Source organism: Chenopodium album, chromosome 9, assembly GCF_948465745.1.
Source record: "Chenopodium album chromosome 9, dcCheAlbu1.1, whole genome shotgun sequence".
Taxonomy (NCBI): Eukaryota; Viridiplantae; Streptophyta; class Magnoliopsida; order Caryophyllales; family Amaranthaceae; genus Chenopodium; species Chenopodium album.
Window position 1 is genome coordinate 35,941,378 of NC_137842.1, and position 22,847 is coordinate 35,964,224.

At 41.6% G+C, this 22,847-nt stretch overlaps 7 non-coding genes across 7 annotated transcripts; all 7 read right to left on the bottom strand.

The window, feature by feature from the left end:
- Positions 1-1,276: 1,276 nt before the first annotated feature.
- On the bottom strand, positions 1,277-1,370 carry LOC145561201 (small nucleolar RNA Z223). The gene has a single exon (XR_014093761.1). It is a non-coding gene; the product is annotated as a small nucleolar RNA Z223 (small nucleolar RNA).
- A 39-nt stretch (positions 1,371-1,409) lies between these two features.
- On the bottom strand, positions 1,410-1,497 carry LOC145561216 (small nucleolar RNA U36a). Its single transcript, XR_014093776.1, has one exon. It is a non-coding gene; the product is annotated as a small nucleolar RNA U36a (small nucleolar RNA).
- Positions 1,498-2,009: 512 nt separating this feature from the next.
- LOC145561206 (small nucleolar RNA snoR97) lies at positions 2,010-2,115 on the bottom strand. Its single transcript, XR_014093766.1, has one exon. It is a non-coding gene; the product is annotated as a small nucleolar RNA snoR97 (small nucleolar RNA).
- A 101-nt stretch (positions 2,116-2,216) lies between these two features.
- On the bottom strand, positions 2,217-2,331 carry LOC145561204 (small nucleolar RNA Z278). The gene has a single exon (XR_014093764.1). It is a non-coding gene; the product is annotated as a small nucleolar RNA Z278 (small nucleolar RNA).
- Positions 2,332-2,524: 193 nt separating this feature from the next.
- Positions 2,525-2,617, bottom strand: LOC145561200 (small nucleolar RNA Z223). The gene has a single exon (XR_014093760.1). It is a non-coding gene; the product is annotated as a small nucleolar RNA Z223 (small nucleolar RNA).
- A 39-nt stretch (positions 2,618-2,656) lies between these two features.
- Positions 2,657-2,743, bottom strand: LOC145561215 (small nucleolar RNA U36a). Its single transcript, XR_014093775.1, has one exon. It is a non-coding gene; the product is annotated as a small nucleolar RNA U36a (small nucleolar RNA).
- A 208-nt stretch (positions 2,744-2,951) lies between these two features.
- LOC145561217 (small nucleolar RNA snoR134) lies at positions 2,952-3,097 on the bottom strand. Its single transcript, XR_014093777.1, has one exon. It is a non-coding gene; the product is annotated as a small nucleolar RNA snoR134 (small nucleolar RNA).
- Positions 3,098-22,847: the final 19,750 nt, after the last annotated feature.

The following is a 22,847-nucleotide window of genomic DNA, read 5'->3' on the forward strand; positions in this document are numbered from 1 at the left end:
AAACAAAAACAAATTTTTTTTTTTTTCAAATACCTTGAAATCTGATCAGATTTAATTTATACAAATGATTTTGATGGAAAGTTGACTTATATGATCCAAAAAATTCGGTATACTATCAAAACAAACTTTGAGAAATTACAATGTCAAGAATTAGTTCAGATTATAATGACAAGGATTAGTTTAGATTAATTTATTTTTTTTGCCAAATCTACCAAATTTGCTCAGAAATCTTGGTAAAATCCTTCTCAACTCCAGCCTTTATCTAATCTTACATGTTTTCTTTACAAATTTGATATCTGGGTTTTAGCATACCGGTCTAACTCCAGCGCTACTCACTCGTAGACATTGCATCATCTTCCAATTGAAAAACCCATTACTGAAATTACCTCTAAACCAATGTTGAAGAAGCTTTTGAGTTCTAGTTACCTACCGTTTCAAGACCGTATTATTATGGAGGCTTTGTTGTTGATTCTTAAACTTGTATTTGAGTCTAGATTTTCGTCGAAATCACACAGTTTTCGACTCGAGCGAAATGCTCATACTGTAATTAGGAATATTAGGAGTAATTTTGCTGAGTATCTTTGGTATTTGCGAGGTGATTTAAGTGAGGTTTTGGAGAATTTTGATAAGGATTTAGTAATGAATTGTGTGGAGGAAGTTGTGAATGATAAAAGGAGTGAACTCAGTGAAGTATAAGAGTAAAGTATAAGCAAAGAAAATTAAAAAAATAAAATAAATAAATAAATAAATAAAATTTGCTTAAACCGATTACAACAGGTCACTTGCCGAAATATTCCCTCTGATTAATACTCTTCCAAAGTTAAGTACCCAAATTGTCACTTTTGAAAGTTAAGTCCCTTATTTGCAACTTTTAGCAAAGTTAAGTACCCACTATTATACTTAACTCGATAAAAATTTATAGATAGCAAAAATAGTGGAGAAAATTGGGGAAGAGAGAATATATATTTGGACAACTAGGTGAGAGAAATTTATTAAATATTATAAAACCTTTCCAAATAAGAAAATGAAAGTATTCAAAAACGACCGCAAATGAAAAGTGAAGCAAGTATTTAAAAACGGAGGGAGTAATAAAATTCCTCACTTCCTCAATATAATCTAGTAATATCATATTAATGTAGCGTCACTGAAAGGTTCCCCCTGTTAGACAGGGACTCAAATGGAGTCAGATCCACAATACCTCAGCTTAATTGGATTTTATTTTCATTGGCTAAAATTTTAAAAAGATCAAAACATTTCACTCAAAAAAAGAATTCGATTTTAACTCAGATTTATTATACAGCTTTTTCTATCAACGATTATCTGTAGCAGGACTGGCATTAAGCTTATTACTATCATCCTCACGGCTTAAACAAAAAAACAATCGAAAATAACAAATTAATTCAACAAAATGGCCCATATCAAGAAATTTAACCAAAATTTTAACCCTTACTTCATCGAGTTATCTCAGCAGCGCGGATAAATTTGAAATCATAGCCAGTCTTTGCAAAATGTCTTAGTGATATTTACGTCACAAGTTGATAAAAAACAGGTTAAATTTGTTCATAACTTCATAATACTTCAGTTAATGATAAATTACAACTATTACGGTACTAATAACAAGTAATTCTTACCTTCTGAGTAATATTTTTACACCCGGACAAAAGTGTGCATATAAACATAAAACACTACTCTCATTAATTCAATTGAGACTTTCGTTTCAAGTTGGATTAATAATGAGTACTGCAAATAATTTCAATTCAAGGGTAGTCTACAACTCTCCAATTTAAAATTCAGAACGGTCCAATGAATGCCAGCAGTGTTGAGAATTTACATTTATATCATTTCAATTCAGCTCAGTGAATGAGAACAGGCCCTTAAATCTGATGAATTCAGCTCCATTACAACACAATTTGTATCTGATGAATTCAGCTCCATTACAACACAATTTGTTTGTAATTGATGTGAAACGCGGTTTGTTAGATTAGGATACAGTAATTGTGTATTTGATAAAATGTAGTGCTGTTATTTAACTCCAGTCCCGTAATATCCGAAGGAAGAAGCTGATGACAACACTCGATTTCTGAGTTTTTTCAGGCTCTTTACCCACTTTTACAGGTAATAAAGAGTATAGTTAAAACTCAGTAACATACATTAACTTAATCAACTCCGTCAATCCAAATTTAGTCGTCACATTTAATTTACGCTTCCAAAAAAAAACCTCAGTCAAATCCAGTAATATCATATGAATGTAGTTTCACTGAGAGGTTCCCCCTGTTAAACAGGGACTCAGATCCACTACACCTCATTTAATTGGATTTTATCATCATTGGCTTAATTTAAGCCATCAAAATCAATTTCAGGTTTCAGATATTCGATTTGATGATATCATTTTTAGGTGTAGCGCTTCAAAGTGGGATTCGAAGTCAAAACTACACCTTCAACCAAGTGAAATTACCCATCATAAACCCTAATTTAACTAAATTTAAAAAAAATAAAAAAAATTTAATTGATTAAATGAATTGCATTTTAGCTCAGATTATTATACAGCTTTTTCGATCAAGAATTTTCTGAAGCAGAACTGGCATTAAGCTGATTAAATCAATCATCACAGCAAAGAAGAAAAACATTAAAAATAACAAAAATTAATGAAAAAAATCGGCTCATATTAAGAAATTCAACCATTTTAATCCATATACTTCACCGAGTTATCTCAGAAGCGCGGATAATTTTGAAATCATAGCCAATAATTTCTCAAGTTTCAAATGTTAAAAAAAAATAATTCAAAAAATATAGCGGATAATTTTAGAGGCATAACAAAGGTGTTAACCTCCACGTTAACATCGCCGAATCTGTGTATGCCTCCATGACTAGACTTTAATTGAATCGAATTTGACAAGCAAGCCTAAAGGTGTTTTGAGGCAAACAATTAAAAAAAGAGGAGAGAGAAAATGAGATGTAGCCGTTACTTAGACACAGGAAAGCCGTGAAGAAGCGGCAGAACTGCAACACGAACGGCGGAAACTGTAGCACCGGCTTTGGGGCATTAGCATCTTCAGATAGAAAGTTTTTCAGAGAAGCCCGGGGTAAGCTAGTGCGTATGATTTTGATTTTGTTTATTGATTTATCGAAATCTCCATTAATTTGAAAAAGACGAAGAAGATGATTCAGGTTTTAGAGGGAGAAAGAGAAAGAGAAAGAGGTAAAAAGAAAGATGATTGAGAAATATTTTAGGGTTGAGTATTTATATAGGAGAGAGACAATGGGGATGAACGGCTGGTGAAACCCTAATTTGAGCTGACATCAGAGTGAATAAAAGAAGGATGGGCCAGATTGAGAACTTGAGAAGGGTCTACCTCTTTCTTTTTTTTGAAGAAAAGGGGTCTACCTCTTTCTTGGATTTCAATGTATTGCAATTTTTTTTATTTTTTTTTTTTCAACTTTTTCCATCTGATGTAAAGTACAATTTTGATTTTTAGACTCTATTGTCATACGTTGAAATTCAGTTCAGTGCAGTTCAGTTCATTTCACTTCAGCTCAACTCTGTTCAACTCCTAATTTCCTTCTCTTGTAAAATATTCATTTTAGTTCAGTTCAGCTGAATTCAGTTAATAAGAACAAGCTCTTACTCTTTTTTTTTTTTTATACTCTGCATTTTACGAAGTAAAATATTTACTCATTTAGAATTTTTGTACTTTCTCCGTCTTAAAATAACTTTGCACACTTGTCAATGGACTAGTTTGACATTATTTTTATATAAATAAATTTAAATGAAAAATATTTTAAAAATAATAGGAAAAATGGAAACTAATAATCCCACCTTTGTCAATTCTGGTCAAAACAATCCCACCTTTTTGAAATCTAGAAACAATCCCACCTTTAACTCATATATTCTCAAAACGAGCCTTTTACCAGATAATCTAACTGTTAACCTGTTAATAAAGGTTAAATGCCACATGTCTCTTTTTTATTGGTTCTATTTTTAATTTTAAAAACAATTGTAGAAAAAATGAATAACTAAAATAATTAAAATAAAAATCAGACCCCACCTTCTTCCCTTTCCTGTTCCTTCCCTCTTGCTGATCTGTCTAACCCCCTACCGGAGCACCCACTGCCGGTCCTGCCGGAGCATTCCTCATCCCCACCGAAAACACCTCCACGCCATTCCTTGACTCCTTCCCCTTCCCCACCTTGCCTCTTCCCTAATTTCGTCCTCTTCCCCCATCACGTACCTCTACCCCTCCCGCCGAAGTTAGAACTCACTTTTGGACCATGTTAGTTGGGAGGGTGGATGGCGTTTCAGGTTAGGGGTTAGCTGGATTTTGGGGCTGTCGCATCACGTGGGGTAGGTGGGGGGGCTGCTGGACATACGAGATTGAGGTTTTGGATTAGGTTTAGTGGTAGTGTCATAGTGTGGTGGTAGTGGTGAGGTAGTGGTTATATAGGAGGTTGTGGTTATGGAGTAAGTGGTGGTTATGGAGTTTTTCAGGTGGTCAAGGTAGAAGATGAAGGAGGAGGGAGATTGAAGAAAAAGGAAAAAAAATTACTTGTAGAACAAGTTGGAGGTAAAAGGGATCATTTTGAGCAGATGGGGGTAAAAGGTGGGATTGTTTCTAGATTTCGAAAAGGTGAGATTGTTTTGAGCAGAAATGACAAAGCCGGGATTATTAGATTTCATTTTTCCAAAATAATAATATGAAATTTTATATTATTACATACACTCTCCATTTTGCATTGGTTGTACCACTTTCCACTTTCAGTCGTTTCATATTAGTTGCAACACTACTAAATTTGGAATGAACCCACCATTATTTTATAGTTTTTTTTCTCCCACTAACCCCACTTTTACAAATATTTAATTATTTATCTTTCCTAGTGAATGACTAAACCGTTCAATAGCTTTGAAGTTAGATATAAGTAAAGCATATGACATGGTTGAATGAAATTTTCTAAGAAGGGAAATGCAAAAATTGGGATTTGGTGACAATTGGATTCGTAGAGTAATGGACTATTTGACTAGTGTTACTTTTAAATTCAAGGTGAATGGTAGTGTTATTTTTCCCACTAGACTACTAGAGGACTTCGGCAAGGTGATCCCATATCACCTTATTTATTTTTGCTATGCGCGGATGCTTTTTCTACTCTTTTAACCCATGCTGCTAGGGATAAGAAAATAAATGGGGCAAAAATTTGTAATGGTACCCATAGAGTCTCACATTTATTTTTTGCCGATGAGAGCAACTTCATTGACAAGCTAATTTTACAATTAGCTTGTCATGCCACATAAGCTGAAGCTAATTATCATTTTAGTTACTTTTTGTTCCAATGGATAGCTATTAAGTTAGTAGTAATTGTTGGATAGAAAATACATGGAAAGATCAACTGACCGGAAAGTTAATCTTAGTAAGACAGAAGTTGCTTTCAGCAAACGTGTTCCACTTAATTGGAGACAAGAAATAATTGCGAATCTTGATGTGAGAGAATTAGCAAAACAAGAAAAATATTTAGGGCTTCCGATATTGATAGGGAAATCGAAAAAAGCTGAGTCAAATGAAAGCCAAACATATTCAAACAAAGCTAATTGAATCAAAGTTAAAACCCGCCATTTTCATCTCATATTTTCAGCTCGATTTTCATGGCAAAGAGAAAGAAATGGAAGGGTAAGAAATCCTCGGGCTCTAAATCAAAGGAGAAGAACAAAACAAAGCCAAGAACGAGGAACCTCGAAGAGCAAAAATAGGGTATTGCCATGGACGATATCTCGGTAGAAAGTTTGTTGGATGAAGAGGCGATTGAAGAAATTCTGGTGAAGATGGTGACGGAGGAGGAGAAATCACTTCATAGAGAGGAGTTAAAAGTTGGTTACAGGTAATTCAAACCCCTAATTCTGCGATTGTCAATGGAACAGTAATTGATCTTCTATGAGTACTGGGTCTATTAATCCGACTCCATTGTTGATGATTGATAATAATAGTAATCGTAGAAATGTTGTGCATGTGAATTCTTGTGGTGTTTTTCCCCAACCACGAAACCTAGATTTTGATCCCCCTGTTCCTATTGTTCCTAATTGCTCAGGTAGTATTAATTGGAGGAATATGTTTTTGAATTTCTTGGATGAGGGTTTGAATTTGTCGGGGGGGGGGGGGGTAGGAATGTTGATTCTCAACCTCAAAATGTGGGTAGTAAGGGGAAATTGAAATTGACTGAGGATAATGTGCAATCTGAAGTTTCTTTCTGGAATTCAGCAATTGTGTATTATGAGTTGTGTGCCAAGCCCTCGATTTATTCTATGAATGGTTTTGTTCGAAGAATTTGGGGAAAATTTGGAGTTGATAAGGTTTCTTCAATGAATAATAGGGTATTCTTGGTGCGATTTAAGTCTGTTGAGGGTAGGGAAAAAGTAATGAATGGGGGACCAATTCTATTTGATAAGAAGCCTATGATAATGAAAAGTTGGAAGCCTGGTTTGAACCTGAAGGATGAGGGGGTGTTTGAGGTTCCTACTTGGATCAGACTGCCTGGGATGGAAATAAGATTTTGGAGCCAATCATCCTTAATGAAGCTTGCAATTACTATTGGTGACCTAATTAAGACTGACAAGGCTACTGCCACGAGGGAATTGCTGGTGTAATACCCCGTATTTTATTTAAAATAAGTATTTGAGAAGTATTTAAATAAATTGAAATTTTTATTTATATTATTCATTTTAATAAGTTTAGAAATATTTTATAAAAGGAAAGTTTATTTAATTAATTATTTTGTTTAAGTTGGGGTTTAATTTAAGAAAGTTTTATTTTAGTAAAGTTTTATTGGGGAAGGGATTAGGAAAGATTAAAAAGGGAAAGTTTAGGAAGAAGGGTTTCTAGAGAAGGGGTATAAATATTCAACACTTGAGGCAAATCAAACTTTGCCTAGAGTGGAGAAAACTCAAGGTAAACCTTTCTCTCCATTCTCCTTATTTTTCCTTTTCTTTTTCTTTCTTTTTTCCCTTCCTTTCTTTCGGCCTCACCACCGCCAGTAGCACCAGCCGCCAGTAGCGGCAACCACTGGCACTAGCAGCAGCCGGCAGTGGCACCGACCTGTGTGTCGGCTGCTCTTCTTAGAACAAAAAAAAAATTGTTCTTTTGTTTTAAAAACCAATTTAGTCCTACATCTAATTATTAAATATGAGTTTTGTGATTAGATTATGATGTTTGATTATAAGTAGCATGTAATTTAATTTTCAGATTTTAATTTTAATTAATAAGCCCCAATTTTTGAAACCCTAGATTCATAAATTATTAATTATTGAAGGATTATGATATAAGATGGTTTAAGCTTTTGATTTAAGTGTGTTAAGGCCTAGTTACAGCAAGTTTTCATTGAAATATAATGCTGAAATTTTTGGTAGTACATTAAAAATCAAGTTTCTTTAAGTAATTTTAATTACCCATTAATTGGGATTAAAGTATGGTGTTTTAAATATAATTTCAACTTATTTTATTTAAATTATGAGGGGTTTAATAATAGTATATATTGTTGGAAATTTGTGTAGAGAGGATTTTAATACTTTTCTATGATTTTAAATTGTAAGAGACTTCGAAGTGAGTGATTTCTATTAGTCGTGACGATTTTAAAATTGTATATACAAGGTACATTCGCTAAATGTGCTTAATTGATTACAAGTATTATCATGCTAGATTTGGAATGGAAATTGATTTGGGTATTTTATACCCGGCCAGGTGGCCCAATCAAAAAGTGCCACGTGTCCTCCGTAAAGGTCCCATTTGGACCTATAGAATGATGACACGTGGAGGGTGGACTCTTCTCCGTCCTACGTGGACTGAAGGTCCAGCAGGGACCATTCAGGTGGCGACGCGTGTCACACAAAAAGTGCTTCAAAATCCTTTGGGCACAGTGACACGTGTCACTCAGGCATTGGCCCTGGGATGGCGGCCTTCTAAGGCCCAAATCCCGAGGCGCCGCAAAACGGCGTGACCTAATTACTAGGTCACCAGATCCTAGGAAGGCACACTTTTCAAAAGGACCCTATAAATAGGGACATTATGTCATTTATGACGAGACAGAAAAAGAGAGAGAATTTTTGACACGCAATACGAGACAATACGTCACTTACCACAGAGCTGTCGTTTTTAAGGAACACTCGTCACTTTACCTGAGCTTGGAATCCAAGCAGATAACTTTACTTCCGCACGTTTTATCTCCGAACGTTTACTGACTTAATCTTCGGAGGCGGACCACCGACCATCCGGCGGTCCGTTTGCTTTGCAGGTATATGCATCCTCAGTTGAATCCAGTTTCAGTGTTGTAACTCTCCCGAGGGACAAAAACCCCCGAAACATTTGGCGTCGTCTGTGGGGAGAGTACCTCTGAAATGGCTTCACAAGAACCTGTACCAAATCCGGAGGCCATTCGGCCTCCAAATGATGTACTGGTCCAAACGGACCAAGACTCAGGTGACGACGCTGATGTCGAAACCTATGTGGATCCAAATGGATCCCTCATCTCTAAACGCATCCGCAGTAAGGAACGGCGAGAGCGTCCCCATGTTCAGGCAGGACCAAGCAAAACTGCTGGTCAGCCAAAGAAGCCCTCGGGGCGGCCGGTTGATCCTTCCCAGGCGGCAGGATCAACTCCCGTCACTCGGGATGAGCTAATGTCACTCCTGAGCAGCCTCAGGGGTGAAATCAAGCAGCTCGCCTCTAAGAAGTCGCCTGCCCCTAGAAAGGAGCAGTCGGCCAAGAAGCCAGCCCAAGCTGGCAAACAGAAGTCGGTCAGGGACCGTCAGCCGACTCCTCATCCTGCCCCTAAGGAGAAGGCCCGGCCCCAATTTGATCTCACTCGGCTCCGTTTCCCAGAAACGAGCACAAGAAAGCCCATCCGGCATGTACAGCCGGATGGCAGCAAGAAGACGTTCTCTGACGCTCGGCAATACATTGAGGAAAGGAGAACCCAGCAATCAGAGTCGGCTTCACCGTCGACTTATCATGATAGCTTTCGGAGTACCTCTGTGAGGTGTTCCCAGTCTGTACATGAGACCCCAGCAAGCAGCCAAAGGGTTCAGTCTAGGCCGCATGTGATTCAGTCCGCCCAGTACATGGCACAGCCATTGTACCAGGCGCCAGTTGTACCTTACATACAACCTACCCTCTATGGAGGACAGGCGGCATACGGCTATCAGCCGATGGACTGGCAGCTTAGGCTGCAACACCTTGGAGATCAACCCTCTGCTTTCTCCAGGGAAATAACTGAAGCCGTACAGCCGGCTAAAGTTAAAAACGTTCTGGTTGGAGCCTATGACGGGACCTCCAACCCAGAAGACCACCTGCTAGCATACACCCACCTCATGTATTTACAGGGGTTGGATGATGTCGCATGGTGTCGTTGCTTTCCAGCCACCCTGAAGGGCATAGCCCAGCAGTGGTTTGGCAACCTGCCGGCTGGCTGCATAAATAGCTTCAAGACGCTTGCGTTCTTGTTTGCATCAAACTTCTCTATGAACATCCCTGCCAAAAAGACAAGTCTTGACTTGGGCAATGTACAGCAGGGAGATAGAGAAGGTTTGCGATCCTACGTCAGGCGGTTCAATTTGGTCCGAATCCAGATTCATGGGCTGTCTGATGAGGTTGCCTTCACAGACTTCTTTAAGGGTCTGAAGGACGGGTCTACTTTTAAGTACGAACTCGTCCGCAAACAAATCTTTACCCTGCAAGGAGCCTTGCGAGAGGCGAAAGCCTACATACAGGCGACCGAACTCTGCTCCTCCAATAAGCAGTCGGACCATAAGAAGTCCGACCGACAGAAAGAGAGTCGGCCTGCTCAGCCAGCTCCTAAGCCAGAAGAGAGCAAAAAGAAAAAGCAAGTCTGGGCCATTGATAACTCTGATCAACCGGCTCAGAAGAAGAAAAAAGAGTGGAAACCGTACGCCCCAAGGTACGAATTCCACAAGGACTGCTGCTCCATCCTTTTGGAAATTAAGGATCGGCTAACTCTTGAAAAGCCGGCTGCTATGAAAGGTATCGGAACAAGAACAAGCATTGCCATTTCCATGAGGATGTTGGCCATGACACGAACGACTGCTTTAGTCTCAAGCGGGAGCTCGACCGTCTGGCCGACAAAGGACAGCTGAAGTCCTATGTGAAGTCCAAAGTGACTTCAAAAGCAAATCCGGGGCAGTCCAAGAAAAAGACTCCCCGGCTTGCTGTGAGTACCGAAACTGATGAAGACCCGGTGTATACCATAGCAGGCGGATTTGCCGGTGGTGGCCCGACCATTCGGGGTACCAAGGACCATCTGAGAAAGATGGTCAATTCTGTTGAGGAGGGGGATACAGCTAGCACATCCACCTTCCCTAAAGTTGTCATCACCGAACAGGACAGAGGCAAAGTCCGTCGGCCGCATGATGACCCTGTTGTCATTGAGTGTAAAGTCGCCAACCAGCTGGTTGGCCGAATTCTGATTGACACAGGAAGTTCCTCTGACCTCATCAGCCTCAAATGCTTGTCCAATCTCAAGTACAAACCGGATAGCATGATGGAGGTCACCCACACCTTAGTTGGGTTTGGGGGAGGACTTGTGCACCCAGTCGGACGAATTGACCTACCTTTCCGCCTGGAAAGCAGGGGAGACGGTCGGCACATGACCATCCGTTTCCTAGTGGTTGAAGAGCTCACGGCTTACAACCTCATCTTTGGCCGACCCACTCTTAATGAGTGTAAGGCCGTCATCATCCTTGCTCTCATGCTACTCAAGTATGAGAAGGATGATGGAACAGTTGGTTCCCTTAATGGGGACCAAAAGACGGCTCGAGAGTGTTATCTCTCGGACGTCAAGCCTGCGGCCGCAGCATCCGGCCGGGTCAAGCAAATGATTGACCTCGACGATGTCGAGGAAGAACAGTCGGCCCCACCAGCCGGAAAGAAAAGAAAGACTGATCAGCTGGTGGTGGTCAAAAAAGAAAAGCAATAGAAATCACTGACCGGGGAAAGGTCGGATGATCTTCGTCCCCAGCCTACTGGAGAGCACATTGATATCCCTATGGATGATAGCCGTCCAGAGCGGACTGTTAAGGTGGGGACGATTGCCTTTGCCAAGTTGGGTGAAAACCTTCACCAGCTGCTCAAGGAATTCAAAGACATCTTTGCCTTTGAAGTGGAAGAGATGCCAGGCATCAGCCCGGATCTCGCTGTCCACAAACTCGCCGTGGATCCTAAAAAGAAGCCCATCCGGCAAAAGAAAAGAAACCACGGCGAAGAAAGAAGTCAGGCGGCAGCTGCCGAAGTAAAAAAGCTGTTAGATGCCAAGTTCATTCGGCCGTGCAACTTCCCTGAGTGGGTAGCTAACGTTGTGTTAGTTAAAAAGCCGAATGGAACTTGGCGGATGTGTGTTGATTACACAGACCTTAACAAGGCATGTCCAAAGGATAGCTATCCACTGCCTAAGATCGACAGTCTGGTCGACTCAATAGCCGGACATGCCCTGATGAGTTTCATGGACGCCTATTCAGGTTTCCATCAGATCCCCCTGTGGAAAAAAGATCAAGAAAAGACGGCATTCGTCACTGATCAGGGGTTGTTCTGTTATACGGTGATGCCGTTTGGTTTGAAGAATGCGCCTGCTACCTTCCAACGAATGATTAATACAGTCTTCATTAATCAAATCGGAAGGAATATAGAGGCGTACATTGACGATATGATAGTCAAATCCAAACAGCAGGCGGATCACCTTGCTGATCTCCGAGAAACATTCGCCACACTCAGGCGGCACAAGGTCATGCTTAACCCAAAAAAGTGTGTCTTTGGTGTTGAGTCTGGGAAGTTTCTCGGATTTTTGATTGACCAAAGAGGAATAGAGGCCAACCCTGAGAAAATACAGGCGGTAATCGACATGTAGTCGCCCCGTACTGTGAAGGAAGAACAATAGGGGCGAATGGATTTTACCGTCGTCCTTATGTTCCTCCTCTCTCCCCAGGCTCCTCTTCTCTCCTGCTGAGCCGACAGCAGTGGTGGGAGGTCTATACTGACCAACCGATCAAACGGCCACTCACAACCTTGGAGTCTTCTGGTCGAATGCTCAAATGGGCGATTGAAATGCAAGGATTAGAAATCACTTACGAACCAAGGAAGGCAATAAAGGGACAAGCATTCGCTGACTTTATTGTCGAAATGACAAGGCCGGTTGTTCCGGACAATACGGACCAGGTCTAGAAAGTGTATGTGGATGGGAGCTCCACTGTGAATGGCTGTGGTGTGGGGATTATCTGTCAATCTCCTGAAGGAGATAAGTACGAATACGCACTACGGTTCAAGTTTCAGGTCTCTAATAATGAGGCCGAGTATGAGGCCCTGCTGGCCGGCATCCGGTATTGCAAGGCGGCAGGGGCGAAGAAGATATCCGCCTGCTCCGATTCTCAACTGGTCGTACTCCAAGTTAATGGAACGTACGAGGCCACTCATCCGGCCATGATAAAATATTTGCAGGCGGTCAAGAGTGAAGTTGGGACACTTGAAGAATTTCATCTAACTCAAGTGCCCAGGTCTTCAAACAATCAGGCGGATGCTCTGTCCAAGTTGGCATCATCCGCCTCTTGTGAAACGCCTCGGTCAGTCTTCTGGGAAGTCATGGAAAAAAGAAGTATATCTGAGACCCCATTGGAATTCTTGACCGAAGCTCAACCTAGATGGACAACATCCGGGCCTATCTTGCAGACGGCACGCTCCCTTACTCACCACGGGAGGCGGCTGTTCTAAAAAAACGAGCAGCTAACTTCGAGTTGCGACAAGGAGAGCTCTTTAGGGCTGGCTTTTTGAAACCCCTGTTAAAGTGTGTTACCCCTAAAAAGGGGAAGGAAGTTCTCGAAGAGTTGCATTCGGGATTCTGCGCTTCCCATATAGGCGGCAGATCCCTCGCGGCCAAGGCCAGGCGGCTTTACTTTTGGCCAACGCTGGAGTCGGATGCCATGGAAATGGTGAAAAAATGTGACAAGTGCCAAAAGTTTGGCAAGCTCATCCATCGTCCGGCTACAGACCTGACAGCCATCCACAGCCCAATACCCTTTGCCAAATGGGGCATGGACATTTTGGGGCCATATACAACTGCACCAGGCGGCAAGCGCTATATATTGGTGGCTGTGGATTATTTTACCAAGTGGGTAGAGGCTGAGGCAGTCAAAAACATCAAGACTAAAGACGTCATTTCCTTTATCTGGAGGAACATAATCACTCGCTTCGGGGTGCCCATGTCTATGGTTTTTGACAATGGTCCTCAATTTGAGACGCCTCAACTCAAGACTTGGCTGGGAGACCAGGGGGTCTCAAGCTTCTTCGCATCAGTCGGCCGGCCGCAAGCAAACGGCCAGGTCGAAGCCTTCAACAAGTTAATCTCAGACGGGATTAAAAAGAAAATTGAGCGGGCTGGTGGCCTTTGGGCGGATGAATTACCACACGTCCTTTGGTCCATCAGAACGACTGCTAAAGGGGCAACGGGAGAAACCCCATTCCTAATGATGTATGGTGCAGAAGCTGTTCTGCCCATTGAGCACTATGAGCCGACCCTTCGAATCATGTTGTATGATGAAGAGGCAAATTGGGAGGCCATGCGCCTAGCATTGGACTCACTTCCAGAGCGCAGGGGCAATGCTGCCTTGTGTCATGAGATATACCGTCTGAGAATGACTCGGGCTTACAACAAAAGAGTACACAAGCGTCCTCTCAAAGTGGGGGACTTTGTGCTACGGAAAATGGAGGCAGTCGGTAGGGCGAATGAACAGGGAAAGCTAACCCCAAATTGGGAAGGCCCCTACCGAATTTATGAGGAGGTAAGAGACGGCACCTACCGCCTGGAAGAACCAGACGGCAGGCAGCTGCCCAGAACTTGGAATGTAGACAACTTGAAAAAGTACTACTTCTAAGTACGAATGTAAAGACCTCAATTTTGTAAATCTCACGTATTGTTGATGAGAATATGCCTTCATTTCCCAACTTATCTTTTTATTTAAGTTTTTTAAGTGTCGCCTGTACCAAATACAGACGGCCAATATGTTTGGAAAGCGTCTGTCCCAACAGCAGACGCCCCAAACCCTCTGAAGGAGCCGATTGTTTTAGAACAGTCGTTCCTACTAAATTCATCAAGTTTACACCAACACTTGACGAGTATTTACTTAATCATTTAAGAGGCCTAAGGCCAGATAAAACCATGATGAGGCCCATGGCCGGATGTTAATAAACAAAAAGAGACCGAATGGTCACAGTCTGCTCCAACATGAGTATGACCGTCTGCTCCAACATGAGTCAGATAACCGGCGACGTCCATTTGGGAGAATTCGTCGAGGAGAAGCATCTCCCATTTGGGTGGCACATTGCTCTTCGAATATATCAAGCGGCCCTACCGAATGCTAAGGCAGCATTCGCAGTCGTTTGTTTTAATCGAAAGTGAAATCTAAAAGACCTGAATTTTCTATTTAACGCAGTTGTCACTGTTTCATGAGTAGAGGCTAAGTGAGGCATAAAGCCGGATGCGTCTGTTATTGCTCAGGGGCAAAACAGGCGGAATATTTGATTAATATACAAGTCAAGTTAACTACTTAGCACTTATTGAGGCTATTGGCCGGATGACGCCTGATCCTTGCTTATGGGGCAAGACAGGCGGACAATTATTTTTAAAGAAAATTGGTTAAGTTACAAACTTAGCATTTTATCTCAAAGAGGCCTATGGCCGGAGGCGCTTGTTTTTGCTTATGGGGCAGAACAAGCGGAGGTTTACCCTTAGCAAATTAGCTAAGTTGGAAATTTGAGTTAGTTCGAGCCAATGGCCGAATGAACACTTATGTTTCCCAATTTTGGATGGACGTCTGCCGCGTGGTTTGGGGCAATCACCATAGTGATTGATTGACTTAGAAACCATGCATACTCTTCTAAGTATCAAAAATTTCTAAGTCAATCAATCCAATAAACCGAAACCACTCGACATCCGTCCAGGGGCAAGAAAATTCGCATGGTATACAGGTTATAATACTTAGCCAAAAACATGCAATGAAAAATTCAAAATGCAAAGGACAACAACAATATGGATAACGTCAGCCAAATGGCCGAATGATTTAAATTAAAAAAGACCAATCGTCACCAAACGATTGGTTAAGATTGTTATCTGGCAAAGCCAGAAAGATTGTCAAATTACCCGACCCCTCGGTCGGTAAAGATACAAATACTCGGCACACAGGCCGGAAAAGAAAAGTACATGGCCATTCGGCCGCAGAAAAGCATAAAAGCTTAAGTGATCAGGGGAGAGCCTCTTCAGTGGCAGCCGGCTTGTCGTCCTTCGGCTGCTCTTCCTCCTTTTTCTCTGGCTCCTCCGCCTGATCCTCCTCCTCGCCACCAGAGGACGACTCCCCAGAAGAGTCGGACCCAGAACTTTCCTCGGCCTCAGCATTCTCAGCCTCTTCAATAAGGCGAGCGTCGAATGCTTTGCTAGCTTCGTCAAATTTGGATTTCCAAATCTGATAGTCCGAGTCCGGCTGTACAGCCGCCCAAGTGTCCCGCATGATGGCTTCATAATCGCTCATCATTTGCTTAACAAGAGCCTCTCTCTCTTGATCAGCCACGGACTCAAACTTAGACTTCAGCTGATGCTCCTGGTTGCTGAGGCGCTGCTCCAGGCGGCCCACCTTCTGCTTGGCTCTCTCGGCCTCTTCTTTGGCATCTTGAAGAGGCTCGAGCTTCTCCTTAAGAGTTGTAATCTCTTTCTTAAGGGAAGTGATGCGCAGGCGGGCCGAGTCCAGGTCCTTCTTCACCTGCACATTGGCTTCCGCCTGCGAATACATCATATCAAGCGTCAGATACTCATTCTGAGCAATATCAAATTGAGCTCGATCCAAGGCGGACTCGGCCGAGCTTTAGCGACTGTTACCTCTTTGGATTTCTCCTTGAGGGGTTGCCTGAGCCCTTGGACGCGTAGCATGGCCTGCAAAAGAGCCGAATGGTTAAAACCAGGCGGGAAAAGAAATAATGCTTAATAAAAAAAAAAAAAAATTTGCTTGAGCTAAGACTCATACCTCGCAGAGGTTCCCCAAGATGCCATCCAAGTCAAGGGTGCCGACTCCTCTGACAGACGCCTTGTCGTCAGGATCAACCGCCCTCAGCATGGACTTGGCCATCTGGACTACAGTCGGCCTCTGCACAGGAACTGAGAAGGAGAGAAAGTTAGAAAAATAACTCAAGTACATCTAAATGGAAGAACAATAGGGGCGAATGGATTTTACCGTCGTCCTTCTGTTCCTCCTCTCTCCCCAGGCTCCTCTTCTCTCCTGCTGAGCCGACAGCAGTGGTGGGTTGCTTAAAGCCACCCTTCGATGCCCTCTGGGCATCCGGTTTGCTGATCTCCTTTTCAGCATCGAGAGAAGAGGCGTCTGGGCCCTTCTTGGGCCTACGAGCAATGTGCTTCCGGCCGCCCTTGCCGGATGCGCTCACGTCACCCGCCCTAGTCTTTTGGATTTTAGGGTCGGATGGTTTTGAAGGAGATTTGGAAGGCGCACCCTACATCAACACAAGATAAACGCAAGTTAGAAATCATTCGGGCAAATTTAATATTGGTCAGAAATGAAAGTATAACAATTTTCTACCTTGGAGGTGCCGCCAGTTTTCTGCTCGTCCACTTTGGTGTGAGTGGTTACTTCTGCCCTGTTTAAGACATTCGACCTGTATCGAGCAGCAGATACAACCGGCTTCCTTGTGTCCGAGAGCTTTTCCATTGCTTTGTCTGCAAAAATGAACAAGTGACTAGCATCATTAAACAAGTACTGAAAAGCAGAAGTAAATTGCATAAAAAATAGACGGTCGACTACCTCTCGGCATCTCAGAACTTAGCCTACAGGCGGCTAAGAATGTCCCTTCTTCAAACCACTTATACAAAGGGAGATAGCATTGAGGGGTGACCTCCTTGTCCCCCTCATCATTCGTCCACACGGACACGATAAACAACCCCGCGTCCATGATCTCCTCCTTTGCCCGCCTGGGAATAGGCGGCAATGCGCTCCTGCCTGCTAGGAGAGGTGGATCCTTATTCCACCTGTTATAGTTTTGGTTCAGGCGGCTATCGGCAGACTTGACTATGTAAAACTTAGTCCTCCAGTCTTTGCACTTGTTCTCTTTGCCAACAGCCATCATGTACCCCTTGCAAGTGGTCAAGGTGTACCAGCCTTCACCGCCCCTAGCAGGCGCCCTGCTCAGATAGTGCATGTGGGCGAACGCTTCAAAGCTCGCCTCCACCTGTAGCATCTCACAGGCGGCAACGTACCCCAGAATATTGATCCAGGAGTTGGGTACAAGTTGCCAGATACCCAGTTGGTATCCGTCCAAGATCCTCTCCACGGCCGGATGGAGAGGGAAGCGGAGGCCAGCTTGGAAGGCCGCTTCATAGCAGCCGAATGCTTTGTCTTGATAGCTGGCCAGGCTCGGCCAGGTTATGGTGTCGCCCTCGTTAGGGAGCGATAAAGTGTAGCCATAGCCTAGGACGACCTTGCGCCTAAAATTGGCAAGGCCGGACGCCATGGCGCTCCGCCTGCCTGGCGGAACATGCTGATAGTAGGGGGCTCTCTCCAAGCGCCTGGAAGCACTCGGCTCGGCCCAGCTTTCCCCCTATCCACTGCCAGGGACTCTCTGGCAGAATCTATGTTTGATCTAGCCTCCTCTGAAGTTACAGAGGCATTCTTTGAAGAAGATGACGAGGCCAACTCGTCATTAGAGCTCTCATCAGAGCTAGGGGACCGCCGACTGGTGCCAGCGGGGTCCTCCCCTAGACTCTCTTCCGGCGCCTGTCTAGAAAGCCCGGGTTGATATTCTTCATCCGCCTCCCCCAGGATTCCATCACTGGGAGTTCCACTAGATGTGGGCAAATGGTAATAAGTGGGGGTAGGAGGAAGATAGGAAGGGCTGTCAGGGTGTTCCGACAGCTCACTTCGAGGCACTCTTATTGAGCCGTCTGAAAAAACAATCGACCCATCCGAATGGTAGAAAACTCCATCGGAGCTACACTGCCTTGCTGTTCTTTTGATTCTGGCCATAGTGTCCTGCACAGACACGGAAACGGTCGGATTCGGAGAAGTTCGCAAAGCAGGGTCTTTGGCCAAGCATTCGGCACTGCTAGTTCTAGATTCAGCCGTCCCCAGTGACCGGCTGATCACTATCCTACGCCGTGCCGCATGCAATTGGGGAGCCATTTTTTCGAAAACAAAGAAAAAATGAAGAGTAAAAAGAAAATACAGGCGTTACCTTTAGAAGAAGGGAGAAAGACGCCTGGTTGACTAAAGAACAGTCGAACTGGTAGCCGAGTGTCGGATGCTTGAAAAACGCTTAGGGAATTTTGAGATTCTTTAAGTCAAAAAGTCCAAGATTCTCCAGAGATTCGCCAAGGTGTGAATCCAAGAGGGGGGGTCAAACCTTACTATTTATAGGGGGGTAAAACCCTAATTTTTTCCCTCCAGTAAATTTTCGAATCTGACCACTCAGATACTGGCACCTGTCACAGGAGTCACGTGCAATGCACGTGGCCCCTGTGAGGGGCAAATGATTTGGGTATTTTATACCCGGCCAGGTGGCCCAATCAGAAAGTGCCACGTGTCCTCCGTAAAGGTCCCATTTGGACCTATAGAATGATGACACGTGGAGGGTGGACTCTTCTCCGTCCTACGTGGACTGAAGGTCCAGCAGGGACCATTCAGGTGGCGACGCGTGTCACACAAAAAGAGCTTCAAAATCCTTTGGGCACAGTGACACGTGTCACTCAGGCATTGGCCCTGGGATGGCGGCCTTCTAAGGCCCAAATCCCGAGGCGCCGCAAAACGGCGTGACCTAATTACTAGGTCACCAGATCCTAGGAAGGCACACTTTTCAAAAGGACCCTATAAATAGGGACATTATGTCATTTATGACGAGACAGAAAAAGAGAGAGAATTTTTGACACGTAATACGAGACAATACGTCACTTACCACAAAGCTGTCGTTTTCAAGGAACACTCGTCACTTTACCTGAGCTTGGAATCCAAGCAGATAACTTTACTTCCGCACGTTTTATCTCCGAACGTTTACTGACTTAATCTTCGGAGGCGGACCACCGACCATCCGGCGGTCCGTTTGCTTTGCAGGTACAGGCATCCTCAGTTGAATCCAGTTTCAGTGTTGTAACTCTCCCGAGGGACAAAAACCCCCGAAACAGAAATTATGATTTGGTTGTTATTGGTGATTGAATATTGAAGCATGAATTATTTTTGATGGATTAATGGTTGGAAAATTATAGTTTGGAACATTGTATATGAACCACACTTTTATTTATGGCATGATAGAAAACATTTTTAATTAAACTAAATGTTTAATTTGGCTTGGAATATTAAAAGAGAATTTTATTATGGTTCATATAATTTTTATTGATGCTTTAAGCATGAGAAACGAGCTATGTAAGTGTCTATGTACACGAGGAATAAATTGTATGTTGGCGCCTTAGTGCACTTAAGGTGTTTTAACACCGAGGGATAGGATTTGTGGCGCTTTATGCGTTTAAGGTGTCATTGACAACGAGGTAGATTTAAAAAGGGTTCAACATTAAATATTATGTGGTCACTAATTATTCAAGAGTTAAATTAAGTGTTTAATTATTTGAATAATCATGATGTTTGATGTTGTTATGTTTTGAGAGTCATCACAAAGTTAATAAATTATAAAGAACGTAAAGTAAAAGAGATTACGCACCAAAACTCTTGGAACGTATATACCTTGAGTATGAACATATGGGGGGAGTTATGGGGTTTTATATTTAACCATAACTTCTACTGGAGTACAAGACTCTGTACATTCCTTTTTATTATTATTATGCGCAGGAATTCTGCCACTTACGAGTGGTTATTGATGCTGGTACGGTTAGCTCCCGTGTTAGCAACCTCAATTTATTGGGGGAGGTTAGTGGGGAAACCCGTTCGATGCGTAGTCAACATTAAATAAATTATGTATTGTCTAGTGAGAAGTTTTATTGAATGTTGTATGCTTGAAAAACAGGTGTAACAAAGGTAAGTTGTGTGTTGATAGGAAAATGCATGTTAGTGTGTTAATTACGCTTATGTACTCAGCTTTGCTGATTGTGTGTTTTGTGTGTTTGTTGGCCTTGTCTTTACCTTGGTCCTATGATGACCCATTTTTAATGGAGAGTAGTGGAAACAAGTAGAGAGAAGATTTTTAGCTGATGAAGCATATTCATGATGGGCATGAGTGAAGAGCAAATCATGTTAGTTTCCATAAGTATATGATGTGTTATTGCTTTATTTATGTTATGATATTGCTATTGCGATATTAACGTAAAGTTTTAAGTTGAATTGATTTGATTAAGGGCCTACAATGGTTCCAAGTTGTAGGTTTGACTTTGTTTTACTTTAGTTTAACTTTACTTTCGTGAGTTGACTTTTGAAATTGGGTCGTTTTATATTTATTATTTTAAAGAAGAGTCTTCCGCTGTGTGTCTTTGATAGTGCCTTAGCCGTTTTCACGATGGCGGTATTTTAAAAGAAAGGAATTTCTAGGGTGTTACAAAGTGGTATCTGGGAGCTTTGGTTGAAATTTTATTACCACTAAAGCCAAAAACGTGTTTTAATTCTAAACTTGGCCAAGTACTTATTTATTGGTGAAAATTTTAAGAGAACTGTTTTATTTTATTTTGAGAAGACCAAATATTTATTTGATTAAATTTAAAACCGAATTTTTTAAGGGTCCGAATTTTTTTTTAATAAGGACCGAATTTTTTTTTTTGGAGAATGTTCGAATTTTTTTTTTAAGGGGAGGGCCGAAATTTTCTGGTCTTCTTCCCTACTTATTTTTGAAAAATAAAATTAAAAAAGGAGTTAAAATATATATATATATATATATATATATATATATATATATATATATATATATATATATATATATATATATATATATATATATATATATATATATATATATTTTGTTTGTTCTTTTGCAGGACAGCAAGGATTAAGGTAAGTATTATGTGTTTACAGTTTTTAAAAGCATGTTGGTGAGAATGGGTAGGAAAGAATTTGGGCATATAAGTTAGAAATAATCATGTTCTTATATGCATTAATATTTAGGTTGTGGATGTTTAATCATGTGAATATATTGCTTGAGGATATGTATTTATGTGTTTAGAAATAAGAAAATTGTTTGATTGAACATTAAACCTAATTCATGCAAGAACTGTATTATTTTGTTTTTTTTGGGAAAGGGAATTCTTTTCTAAGTCTTTTCTTTACACGATGCCGAATCTTCCTAACAAATACACCAAATTAGGCTCTCTCACTAAGAAACCTAATGAACATCCCTATGATTATGTTCAAAAGATTTGCTTTTACTGTTCCTACAGGACCAATGTAGCCCTGATCATATCTCAGCTATGATTGTCCGTTGCTTGCCTGATGAGCCTCCTTATTATGCTGTCAAAGCCAAATTTGATGATTTCTACTTACTAGGGGACATCCCAAATTACTACAAATATAGGGACTGTTATGGATAGTGGTACCCTGATTACAGATTTTTGATTTCCTATCTTGTTAGGGTAGAGAAAGCCAATTGTCGACAATTCCACCTTCCATACCCTGACTACTATTATGAAAATCTAGTGGGGCAAATCACCCCTTTTCCTAGTCATCAGTCAGAGAGTTCCTCTTCTTCTTCGTTTTCACAGGGTGGTCAAGCAGAGAATGGAGAGCAAGGTGAGGAAGGTAGTTCACTCATGGAAATTTCTAACCCAAATCCACCTCCAACTCCAATTATGATAGAAATTTCTTTTGATGAGGAGGAAAAGGGAGAGTTCGTGCAGGTAGAACCTGAACCAGAGTCACCTAAACCAATGGAGGAGGCATATGATCCTGAGTTTGACCCTAAAAGCTACAAGCAGTCAGCAAATTTATAATTTTCCTCGATATGAATCCTCAGTTTTAATTTACAGTTTATTACTATTATTATTTCAGTTTTAAATTAATAAGTGGCATGACCACATTGAGTCAGTGAGATTATGTAGTACATAAGTTTCTAGAACTTAATTTTATTTCAGTAATTCTAGTTTATTTTAATTAATAAAAATCCCATTTATTCCTTCATTAAATTATTTATTTTTTTTGATAAATAATTCATTTTATTTTCCAAAATCTTCCATTTCACGTCACTATCCCAATAGCCAAATTCTAAACAAATTAATTCCAATAAATTATTTCTAAACTTTGGGGATCTATGGGAATTACTTTTATTTATTTATGTGATGCTTTATTAAATGTATGGTTGGTTAGCAATCAATAATTGATTGACAAAGCTACAAATTTAAGGAATTTTTAGCTTTTGCTATCCCAATTTGTTAGCTTCAAATTTTACTGTGAATGTTTTGAGGCTATTAAGTAATAGATGAGATTATGACTTGAGAGCTAACCAAATCCATTTTTAATATAAACCCTTTTTTTAATTCAGGAGAAGCAAAATGCTAGGGGGAAGTAATTCTGGTAATGATGGGAATGATTTGAATGAGGTTGTGAGACAATTGGCAGTTGTAGCCCAACAGTTGGCAAGGAATTCAACCAACAATGGGGATTCTTAGGGAGAACTTTTCAAAAATGTGGCCCAAAGCAAACCACCAACCAATCAAGGAGAGCGTAACCCTACCATACTGGAAAATTGGTTAAGGGAGTTTGAGAAACTGTTTGGGGCAGTAGGTTGCCCAGAGAATTCTAAGGTGGGTTGTGCTACTTATTACTTGAGAGGTGAAGCTGATCTTTGGTGGTAGCAAATGAGACAACTATTAGAGCACTACCTGGATTTAATTAGACT